Genomic DNA, 12,869 nt, shown 5'->3' with positions numbered 1-12,869 from the left:
GCAGAGAAAGTCCAATTTGAGCTTCTTGTCAATGGTATTGGGAACATCATGTCTTCAACAGAAATCATCAGTTAGTAAAATTTGGATCTACTTATCAGCAACTATTGTTTAAAAAAGGGCTTGGATATTTTTTATCAGACAGAACTTCCCATGGTAATGACAAAGAAACGTTGGCTAAGAACTACGGTAGGAGGATGCTTCAGGTATAATGTACCTACTCTTCTGTTTCCCTACATTCCTCAAAGGCTAAACTAACATTTGAGGAAAGACAGCTAAAAAGGAACAGCAAGAAGTATCAATTATTTTTTAGTCTCATCTACTTTTAAGTTATTTGTCAGTTTAAGAAATTGGCTTTATTATACACTTACATCTAAAATAAGAGGGCCTTTTTCTAAAAACCCATGTTTTGGTGTCAGCATTATTTCCCTTAGTTTTTGTTTCTATCACCTCTTTCATTAAGTAGGATTTTTCTTTGATATGATATTATTTAAAAAATAAATTTTTTTTAAAGTAGGCTCCATGCCCAATGTGGGGCTTGAACTCACAACCCTGAGATCGAGAGTTGTATGCCCTACTGACTGAGCCAGCCAGGTGCCCCTAAAAATGTCTTAATTAGCCTCTAGGCTAACCTTAAAACCACTTTGGTATACATTTCATAAAACATTTTCATACTGATTGCTAATTGCTAATATCTGGAATATATTTTAATTAATCTGTTGGAAGTTAGCTATATTTCCTTTAAGTGTATGTTGGTTTCCATTATTCTCTATTAATTATAAAGAATTAAAAGTAGAAAAAATCACTTAAAACTTAAAACCAATGTTCACAGAATGAAGCCGATTTTGGAAAGTATACCACAGTAATCTATAACTGTCATAGAAATTTCCTGGTGATACAGTAAAATATAAAATTCTACTTTATGAATCCTTAATAAAAGAAGATAAAATGTCATTATACTGCACTTACTTATATATTTCCCTTCTCTTTACAAAGGTATTTTAGGAGTAATTCAGCCAAAATGTAGATAAAACAGGTATGTATTAGATTTGTTAACTTAAGAGAAATTCTGGAATTTTTAAACTTGCTCGCTCATGTCAAATTTTCTAGTCTAAATGTATTCCATCACTTTTCTGTTTACATATTATTGTATCACCTGACTTTATCACAACTTACTTAATACTCATTTACACATTCAACATTTTCCAAAAGAAAGAGACAATCCTTTGCCTTAAAAGCTCTTCATCTGAAGGGAAAGGAAATAATGTGGACAGATATAAAACAATACATAAAGTGTTGCAGGAACTGTAATATTCGAATACACAGGGGGAAAAGGACAGGACTGTGTACCACATAGGTTTACCACATAAACCTACCTTAATTACCAACTGGACATTCAGAGAAAGGGAGGAATCAACCTGAATTTGAGATTTCCAACTAAGCAACTAGGTATGAAAAAAGTAATGCTACGCACCAAGATAGACAACAAAAGTAAGTTTGAAAGGAAAGAGGATTTTTTTTTTTTTTTTTTTTTGAGAGAGAGAGAAAGAGAGAGAGAATGAGCGTGTGAGCACACAAGCAGGGGGCGGCAGAGAAAGAGAGGGAGACACAGAATCCAAAGCAGGCTCCAGGCTCTGAGCTGTCAGTGCAGAGCTTGATGCGGGACTGCAACCCACGAACCATGAGATCATGCCCTGAGCTGAAGTTAGACATTCAACTGACTGAGCCACCCAGGCACCCCAGGAAAGTGGATTTTAGATATTTGGAATATGAAGCACCTATAAGACAATTAAAAGGAAGATTCGCAGTAATCAGCTTCATATATGAGGAATTAAGAATAATTTCTTGGTTTGCGGTTTGGGAGGCTGGGTGTCCAGTCTTAGAATTCACAGAGTAGGACATATGGAAGAAAAATAGCTGTGGAGGAATGATGAATTCAGTTTGGCACATAATGAATCTCAGTTACCAATAAGACACCCAGACTGAGATATCACATAGGCAGCTAGATTTCCAAAGGCTAAGAAAAACATTATGTGCTTTTGTTAGAGATTCCAAAGTCATTAGGCATAAAGTATACATGATGCCCAGATGTAAGATATATAAGATAACAAGAGGGTTGGATATCAAATTCTTAAACCCAAACATTTAAGAATTATTTATAACTGTCAGAAATGGGAGAACATAAAGAGGAATGTAGCAGATTCTTGAAATAGTCGAGAAGTAGGAGAAAAGCTGGAAGTGTTCACTTTGTGCCATATGTATACTTCTGATTATTGTGCTTTTCTGTATAAATTTTAATAAAAATAGAGTTCCTTTTAAAAAAAGAAAGAAAAAGAGTATCACAAGTTGAATTATCAAATATTGTGAAGAGGTTAAATAAGATAGAAGGGAAAAAAATCCACTGAATTTAGCAATTAAGAAATTAGCAAAAGACTACCATAGATAAAGGATGCGAAGGGTAAAGATGGCTTTTCCTTTCATTCTATACTATTATTTTGAATCTTCTACTCTCATGCATGGTGTTCAACTTAGAATTCTTACCCAGCAGAATAAAGTAATTTTCAAACATCCGAATATTCAAAGTTTACCTCAAAGGCAGCATTTCAGAAGTTACTTTCTTAAGATATACCAACCAAACCAAAGGAGTAAATCAAAAAGATGACAACAGGTCCAGAAAACAGATCCAACCCTGGAAAGAAGTAGTTAAGTCACATGATGACAGACAGCTGGGCAGCAGGCCCGAAGCGCACTCAGCCCAGCGAGAGGACTCTGGAAGGAAGACTTCAGAAAAAAGTGGTATCAGACTGCTTGCCATGAAGCACTTAAAAACAAACAATACAAAACAACACAACACAATACACCCACAGAAGATATAATAAAGGAAAATAACAGTGGAAAAAAAAGGGAAAAAAAGGTAATTCCAATGGAAGAAAACTTGACAAGAATGGGAATGAAATTACAGTATGCTCCTGGCTCTACAACAAATAATCCTCAATATAACACTGTTACTGTTTTGCAAATTTGGAATCGCCTACAAAGAACTAAAGTGCCCATTAACGTTACTAGACTCAATGTAAATGTTCATTTTGACATAAAAATACAAATGCTTAACGCTGAGAAGTGAAAGCAAGAGGTAGCTAAAGAGAATCTTGGTAAAGGTACATTAATCCTAGGAAGTAAGAAATCAACAAATATTGTCTACGGTTTCTGGAACAAGAAATAAAGTTATAATATACTACCTTAAGTTACAAAGACATCAAATACAGCGAAATGAATAAATATGAGAAGAAGGGGAAGGAAACAGTGGTATAGGTGAAACAGAGATTGAACTACAAAAAGTTAACAGTCAAAGCTAACTTTCTCTGGGAGAAAAGGACTGAAGTCAGAAGAATAAAACTTCTCATTGTAACTGTTTTTGCATTTTAAGCTCTTCTGTGTGATCTGATTTTTAAACCAACGTATATGAAATATCTGGGGAAAAAATTAAGAGAATAATTAAGAAATAAGGAAATCAAGGTGGCATGGCTATTTTTAAGAGTGAAGAGCTGGGGCCCTTGGGTGGTTCAGTCGGTTGAGCGTCCGACTTCGGCTCAGGTCATGATCTCGCAGTTTGTGAGTTCGAGACCTGCATCGGGCTCTGTGCTGACAGCTCGGAGCCTGGAGCCTGTTTCAGATTCTGTGTCTCCTCCTCTCTCTGCCCCTCCCCTGCTCATGCTCTGTCTCTCTGTCTCTCAATAATAAATAAATGTTAAAAAAAAAAAAAAAAAGAGTGAAGAGCAGAAAAGAGAAAGGGTAGCTGCTAATGGTCAAAGAGCAGAAAAGAACAAATAATAATCATAATCATAATCATAATAAGCTAAAGCATAATTCTTAAGCTACCAGAGGGGGAAACAGTGATAATACCAAAGAAAGAAAGGGAAAACAAAGAAGCAAGGTGTTAGCCCTAGGATGGACAGGGACAGGATCAAGAGCACAGGTATGCAATATAAAAGACCTAAAAATACCGGAGAATACGAGCAGAGATTGGTAACATTAACAGTTTACCAATCTGAGATAACAATAAGGTTTAATTCGAATGACGTCATGAGAATGCAGTACTGCTATAAAACGTGGATGACACTGCAGAGTCAAATATATACTAACATGTCTTTAGGTGAGTTCTTCACCTGGATAATAATATAACCTCATGAAAATGTCAGAAAAAGGAATATAAAGGAAAACCAAGTTAGATGTCAAAAATTCTCAATAACACAGGAATAGGCAAGAAAAGAGCAGCAAAGGATAACAGGAGGGACTGAGGATATAAGCTGTATCATATTAATCTCAAAGGATAAGATTTTTGTTTTTTTGTATCAGGATAATAAAGAGCTATGGAAGTAGCAATGTAAATACTTCCTCTAGACCCTAGGGTAGATGTGATGTAATACCTTTAGGAAAGACAACATTCAATGAAGGTAAAGAATAGAAGGAAACATGCTATAAAAAAAACAATTTACAAGGGAAAGGGAAATTTGGAAGGATCCTATAAAAAGGACTGGAAGGCAGTCAACTGAAAAAGTAGAATTAATAAAACAAGAACATGTAAGAACATGTAAGAAAATATTTTCTGGCAGTATGAAAAGTTTAAATACAATCAAGTCTATAAAATACGAATTTATAGGAAATGCAGAGAACAGGGGACCACAGTACACTATACCATGAAAAGGTTATCAGCAAAATCTACATTGTGGGAAATTATAACTAGTGTAGTTAAAAATAAAAAAGAGAAGAGATGTAGGAAAAATACAGATTGAGACTATAAAGTCACAATGTGTGGACCTTATTTGGATCCTAGTTTAAAAAAATACCCAATGCCATTTTAAAAAGCCATTTATGATATATCAGACAATTAGAAATTTGATTGCTTGCTGAATATTTTAAGATATTAAGGAATTGTAATTTTTATTTGTAAAGCTTTTTTAATTTATTTTTGAGAGAGAGAGAGAGAGAATGTGTGTGTGAGAGAGAGAGACAGAGAGAGAGGGCAGGGCACTGGCAGAGAGGGAAACAGAGGATCCAAGCTAGCACTGCACTGTCAGTGCAGAGTCTAGTGTGGGGCTTGAACTCATGAACTATAAGATCACGACCTGAGCCAAAGTCGGAATGCTTAACCGACTGAGGCACCCAGATGCCCCCAGGTATTGTAATTTTTTAATTTAAAAAAGCGTTCTTATATTGTAGAGGTGAATACTGAAATAATGGAAGAAATGATATGGTGTCTACAATGTGCTTTAAAATAACACCGTGATAGAGAAAGCAGATGGCACAGAAATGGCTCAGGTAATAAGGGCTATTGAAGCTGAGTGATTAGTATGTAAGAGTTCATTTCACCATTATGTCTACTTTTGTATGTTCAAAATTCTCCCTAAGGAAAAAGCTTTTTTTAAAGGATGTTTGCTATATTTCATCTAGCATTTCTTTTTTTTATATAATTTTATTTTGTTTTTTTAATATACATCCAAATTAGGTAGCATATAGTACAACAATGATTTCAGGAGTAGATTCCTTAGTGCCCCTTACCCACTTAGCTCATCCCCCCTCCCATAACCCTCAGTTTGTTCTCCATATTTATGAATCTCTTCTGTTTTGTCCCCCACCCTGTTTTTATATTATTTTTGTTTCCCTTCCCTTAGGTTCATCTGTTTTGTCTCTTACAGTCCTCATATGAGTGAGGTCATATGATATTTGTCTTTCTCTGACTAATTTCACTTAGCATGATACCCTCCAGTTCCATTCACACAGTTGCAAATCTAGCATTTCTTAATAAGGGTGTTTTCAGGTTATTCAATCAGAAAGTTTCAGGAAATGAAATCCCAGATTTTGTTTTGTATTTTACAATTCATCTCTCATGTACACTTGAAAGCAAAGGTTGTTCATAAAATTTATTACAGATTTTTTTCTTTTAAAGATTCTGATCTCGGGGCGCCTGGGTGGCTCAGTTGGTTGGGCGGCCGACTTCGGCTCAGGTCATGATCTCACAGCCCGTGAGCTCGAGCCCCGCATCGGGCTCTGTGCTGACAGCTCAGAGCCTGGAGCCCATTTCAGATTCTGTGTCTCCCTCGCTCTCTGACCCTCCCCTGTTCATGCTCTGTCTCTCTCTGTCTCAAAAATAAATAAACGTTAAAAAAAAAAAAAATTCTGATCTCTAAATATAGTACAAGTAGTATTAGGTACTGGCAGGTTTTTAAAAATGAAAAACTGAAAAAAGAAACATGTGAAACTGAAATTTTGGCTGAGAGTAAGATGACAGAGGGTGTTTGGTTCCTCCTTGCCTGTTTTGTAGAAGAAGTATACTAAATAACTTTGTGCTTTTTTATAAAGTGAATATTTAAGTATTTATGTCAAAAATGTTTAAGTTAGCCATTAAAAGAAAAGACTTATAAGATCTTTAAATCTATAAGAAGGCAGAAAAGAAGGAAAAAAGTAAAGAAAATTAAAAGCAAAATAAGATAACAAAAAATTTTTAAGTCCAAATGTCAACAAGTACAATAAATGTAAATTAGCCAATTAAAACCACTTTCTAGAAGACAAAGAACATCAGACTGGATTTTCTTTTTTTAATCAAGGTATACAAGTGCTTAGAAGAGACACAAAACCATACAGAAAAGTTCACCAAAAAAGGACATTTTTGTCAAATTGACAGGTGCCAAATGGTACTAACCCTCGTTGATCAGAAGCCAAACTATAAACTAAGGTAACTACAAAATACAAATCAATAAACAAAAGAAACCCTAATGAAAAAAGAACGAAAGACATGAATAGACCAATAAACATAGGAGAAGACGGTAGATCTCACCTGTAATTAAGTAAATGCAAATTAAGGTGGGACATCGAATTATACCCATCCGGTTGCCAAATTAAGGAGTCCAAAGATACCAAGTGTGAAGGAGAAGATGTAGAGCAGAAGGACCCTTCAAACACCTGGTTTTAGAGAGCAATTAGGCTACATTTAATTAATCTGAAGATATAACTATTCTACAAACCAGAAATTCCATTTCTAGTTATAACCCTAGAGAAATGAACGTAGTACTGCATCATGTTCATAGCAGCATTATTTGTAAGAACAAAAAAACCACAAACAGTGCTTCCCTTTGACAGCACAGAAACTAAAATTAGAACACTACAGAGAAGATTAGCATGGCCCCTGTGCAAGCATGACATACAAATCTGTGAAGCACTCCATATTTTGGGGAAAAGAAGAGACAGAGAGAGACGAACCAAGAAACAGACTCTTAACTATAGAGAACACACTGATTATTCCCAGAGGGGGAGGTGGGTGGGGGGATGGGTGAAATAGGTGAAGGGGATTGAGAATATACTTAACATGATGAGCACTGAGTAAGGGACAGAATTGTTGAATCACTACATTGTACATCTGAAACCAATAAAACATTGTATGTTAACTATACTGGAATTAAAATGAAACTTAATAAAATAAAATAATAAAATAAAACAAATAATCTAAATGTTCATCAGTACAAAAAAAACAGTATATAAGTTGGAGAATCTTCATAATGAGAATATTATACATCAATTTTAATGAATGAACTAGAGCTATATATATGAACACACAGATACATGAATGTCATAAAGATAAGTGAGGTTTAAAAAGCAAGTTGTAGATTGATATTTATGTGTGATGCAATCTATTTAAACCCACAGTTTAATACTACTATATTCTTTATATTTTTATTTATATATTCATAAATATTTAATATATAAATATTATGTGATTTATTTATATATTTATAAATTAGTTACATATTTCTATTTATTACAATATATTTTATAAATTACATTTATAAATATTTATATTTATATGATATAGATATTTATAAATTATATTTATATATTTATAGGTACTACTATATATACTAAATATATACTTAGTATATATATAAAGTTTAAAATAGGCATGAAAATGATACTAACTTCAGGCTAGTGGGTAGTTACCTCTAGTGAGGTAAACAGGGGACAGACAGGAGTAGCAATAGGTAGATGGGCTTCGACTGTATCTATAATGTTTATTTCTTAAAGAAAATAAGATCCAAAGCAAAAAGTAACAAAACATTGTTAAAAGCGGATGGCAAATACAGACAATTTTATTTTCCTAATTTCCTATATGTTAAGAATATTTAAAAAAGTATTTTTAAATACTGAAATGAAAACAAAGAGGAAGAATACAGTCTTTGGTTTGGGACGCAAGTTTGAAACGGAACTGGGTTTGAATTCTGTCCCGTGTGATGTTACTCTGAAGTCAGTTTAATCTTTCTGCACTCAGTTTCCCTCATTTCTTAAAACAAAGAATAATAATGGCCATGACTTCTGAGGATTGCTGTAATGATTAAACGCAATAATCCACCTGAACTAATCTCATCCAGAGACTAACACTTTCCCTTCTCTTCACACTTTATTAGACAATGCTAGAGCTTTTCTTTTCTTTTTTTTAACATTTATTTATTATTGAGGCACAGAGAGACACAGAGCGTGAGCAGGGGAGGGGCAGAGAGAGGAGGAGACACAGAATCGGAAGCAGGCTCCAGGCTCCAAGATGTCAGCACAGAGCCCGACGCGGGGCTCGAACTCACAAACTGTGAGATCATGACCTGAGCCGAAGTTGGTCACCCAACAAACTGAGCCACCCAGGCGCCCCTAGCTTTTCGTTTTCTTTTCCTTTGTTTTCTTTTTTTCTCTTTTCCTTTTTTCCCCTTTCCAATAATATAGGCAGCGAGGATGAAAAAAGTATGGCAATTCATATATGTTGAAAAATAAAACTGCTGAAAAATGAAACTTCTCATTGAAGTTTAGTCACACTATCCCCTAAGACATGATGTCTTAGTTTAAATATTCCTGGAAGCAAAACCTCATACAGGATTCAAAAGTAAATTAGTTCTGAAATTCAGGAAACTACGACAGAGAAACAGAGAAGTGGTATAAGAAAGGGAAGGCAGCCTATAAACTGCACTCTCAAACCAGCTACCAGAGTGAGCCTAATCCCTCAGAAAGGCTCTAGAAAACAGTATAAAAAGCATAACATCTCAGAATTATCCCATCCCAGGGATGAGCTGTAGTGTTTGTACAATAGCAACCCCTGAAGAGTTAAGTGGCTGAGGGCTACACACAGAAGTGTTAATGTCACAGTGCTTCTGGCCTGGCCGCCAGAGCATTGGAAGTATGGCTTCCTACATTTTCAAGAAGAGTCAGCTGGCGGGAGATGCAAACACTAACTCAAGCACACCGATGCTCCCAGGGGATAAAGGTGGATCGCTGACAGCACCAACTACAGCCATGCTATACAATGATGCTATTATTAAAGAGAACAAAAGGAGAAAAGGAGACAATGTGGTCTAGGCTCTATTGACTAATTGGTCCAGAACTTGTTCTTCCCTCAACTTCTGCTTGAAAACAGTAACACTAATTTTGATTACATTAATTACATGTAAACTGATTTAATTTTGTATGTTCTTTAGAGACTGAACATTCTTCTTTGGTCAAAAATGGAATGTCCAGGTAACATGGCATAAGAAAAATGAATTCTAGATATAAAATTATTCAAAATATAGGAAAATTAATTTAGGAAAAAAGCTTTAACAGAGATTGCTTTTTAAGTATTTTTATCTCATATTCACACCATCTAATCCATTATGCTGCTCATTTTGTTTGAATATAAACATTACATTAAAAATGTTATAAAATCAGAAATGGTAGACACTATCACAGTAAGCACATCTACTATGAAACCATGAGTTTGAGCCCCATGTTGGGCTCTGTGCTGACAGCTCAGACCCTGGAGCCTGCTTCAGATTCTGTGTCTCCCTCTCTCTCTCTGTACCTCCCCCACTCACACACTCTCTCTCTCTCTCTGTCTCAAAAATAAATAAACATTAAAAAAAAATTTTTTTTAACGTAATAGTACAAAAGGACTAATGAAGACGCTTCTGGGATAACACAAGAATCTGACTTATTAGGTAAGACGTGTGTATCTCCTAAAAATGCAGTTCCTATTAAATTCTGTGTGAATGTATTTGATAGGCATTTAAAAGTTCTTACGATTAAGGATGGGATTTTTTTTTTTTTTTTTTTTTTTTTTTTTTTGCATAGCTTGTAATTCAAACTATCCGCTAGAAACAGTATACGGGCAAAAAAAAGAGAAGTTAGTCCTTATTTTTCATTGAATTCTCCTTATTATTGGTGAAGATAGCTAGGTATATTTGTTGTCCATGTGTATTTCTTTATGAATTGTGTCTGGCTTTTTCCTATTTTTCCTTTGTCGTATTTGTCATTTTTATAATTTATCAAAGCTCTTAACATATTTGTCAGAAAAGTAATAAGAAGAAATTTACCCATCATATATTAAAATTTACTATAGGGGTGCCTGGCTGGCTGAGTCGGTTAAACATCTGACTCTTGATTTTGGCTTAGGTCATGATCTCATGGTCATGAGAATGAGCCCCGCATCAGGTTCATATGCAAATTTGCATATGCAAGTTTAATACAGATAAAGCATATTGTTAGTTTTTAACAATTTAAATCCAAAAATAGATTAATAAGAACAGACTCAAAGTTAACAAATACCCATTCATAAAGTACAAAAAATAACACCTCACAATAAAGCCAAAAAGAGTAAAATAAAAACAGAAAACCAAGGTTAAATCCAAGTGTAAAATAAGAATAAAGAAAGAAATTGAATAGAATAATCAAATTAAATAATATGCACAAAGATCTGCTTATATCCCTAAGCTGTTGACTTCCTCATTTTATTTTCAAACACTGGAATACCTTCCATATGCTAAACATTGTACAGAACTTCAAAATAAAGAAACTGATAGAACTATTCCCTGACCTAGAAATCACAGTAGTTTCACAGAGGCCACTGTTGGAACAAAACAAAGGCTGGAAACAGACTCAACTATATACATAATTTAAAATATTAGTATTTCCCATAGCAAAGATAGATTATTTGATGCCAGTGTTAGAACAATCATCTGAGGGAAAAAAGTTGGATCCCATTTTATACCTTGCACTAACACAAATTCCAGATGGATCAAGAAAGCATGGGAAAGTTTCAAAATATAATTTCAGAGTAGAGAAGAGATCAAAGTATAATTTTTTTAAAAAAATAATAAAAGTGGGGCGCCTGGGTGGCGCAGTCGGTTAAGCGTCCGACTTCAGCCAGGTCACGATCTCGCGGTCCGTGAGTTCGAGCCCCGCGTCAGGCTCTGGGCTGATGGCTCGGAGCCTGGAGCCTGTTTCCGATTCTGTGTCTCCCTCTCTCTCTGCTCCTCCCCCGCCCCCCCCCTCCCCCCCGTTCATGCTCTGTCTCTCTCTGTCCCAAAAATAAATAAAAAACGTTGAAAAAAAATTTTTTTTTTTTTAAATAAATAAATAAAATAATAAAAGCAATGACTAATAGAAAGAATAGCATAAAAACCAAAAATGGGGGCACCTGGGTGGCTCAGTCGGTTAATTAAGCATCCAACTTTGGCTCAGGTCATGATCTCACGGTTCGTGAGTTCAGGCCCCACATTGGGCCCACTGCTGTCAGCACAGAGCCCATTTCAGATCCTGTTTCTTTCTCTCTCTCTCTCTCTCTCTCTCTCTCTGCCCCTCCCCCATTTGTGCTCTCTCAAAAATAAATAAAACATTAAAAAAATAAATACACAGAATATTTTAATAAATTGATGCTGCATATATTGCTCCATTTCTCAGAAAAACTCCAAAGATATCAGGAACACATCAAATATGGTACACCAACAAAAAAACTGCACAGCATAACTATCTAAGATAGGCAAGGCTAACAGCTACTGTCCAACCTTCAGCACACAGCAACTCTGTTCCCAAGATTGTACTAGGCCCATCAAGAAAAGCAGTGAACAGCAACATCATAGACATAGCATCATAGATTCCTGTGCCAATCCCTGTTTTATTTTATTTTATATTTTTGAGAGACAGCAGAGCACAAGCAGGGAGAAGGCCAGAGGGAAAGAGAGAGAATCTTAAGCAGGCTCCACGCTCAGCACAGAGTCCAACACAGGACTCAATCCCACGACCCTGGGATCATGACCCAAGCTGAAATCAAGAGTCAACCAACTGAGCCACCCAGGTACATCCAAACCCTGTTTTAAATCAGTGATTCTCAGTCTTGTCCTCAAACTAACACCATAGGCATCACCTGGGAAGTTGTTAAAAATACAAATTCTTAGGTCTCATTCTAGAACTGCTGAGACAGAAACTCTGAGGGTGGTACCTAGCAATACATGTTTCAATCAGCCCCCTAGGTAATTATGATAAAACCACCAGGTTAGGGAACAATTCTAGCACAGCCAAAGAACAGATGAGGACCCTTCTGGTTGTGTTCACATATTTAAAGGGCACTGAGGAGACTTAATGAAAGCAAAAAAGCTTTAACAAGGCTGTCCACGAGGGTTTAAAGGCAAGTAAGGAAAATGCTATTGAAAACTCAGTAAACGGATACCCTTGTTATACAGTAAAGTGTGGCAAAACTAGCACGTACAGTTACATGGGAAACGTAATATATACTTAACGAGTTAAGGAAATTCTAGGTAGAATGTTGAAGAAGCAGCTGGCTTCTTCTAGCTGCCTTTATAATTAAGAGATTAGAGAGGTAAACTAAAGAATGAGCCACTTTTTGAGTGCAATTTCAAGGAAGGGTTCAGAACATCCTTCCCAGCCAGCAGACTATTCTTAAAGTAAGAAAGGGCTTCCCGACAAAGATAATCTACAGTGGGACTGTAAGATCCACAGTTAAAACCTCAGAAAGATCCGGGGCGCCTGGGTGGCTCAGTCGGTTGGGCGTCCGACTTTGGCTCAGG

General features: G+C 35.7%; 1 protein-coding gene and 1 non-coding gene across 2 annotated transcripts in view; one reads left to right on the top strand and one right to left on the bottom strand.

Moving 5' to 3' along the window:
- JAK2 (Janus kinase 2) overlaps window positions 1-12,869 on the bottom strand; it is a 118,100-nt gene that overhangs the window by 94,690 nt on the left and 10,541 nt on the right. The gene's annotated exons all lie outside the window — the stretch shown is intronic.
- LOC131492324 (U6 spliceosomal RNA) lies at window positions 7,118-7,225 on the top strand. Its single transcript, XR_009252012.1, has one exon. It is a non-coding gene; the product is annotated as a U6 spliceosomal RNA (small nuclear RNA).

Source organism: Neofelis nebulosa, chromosome 12 (genome assembly GCF_028018385.1).
Source record: "Neofelis nebulosa isolate mNeoNeb1 chromosome 12, mNeoNeb1.pri, whole genome shotgun sequence".
Lineage (NCBI taxonomy): Eukaryota > Metazoa > Chordata > Mammalia > Carnivora > Felidae > Neofelis > Neofelis nebulosa.
This window is presented reverse-complemented; position numbering and strand designations above follow the sequence as displayed.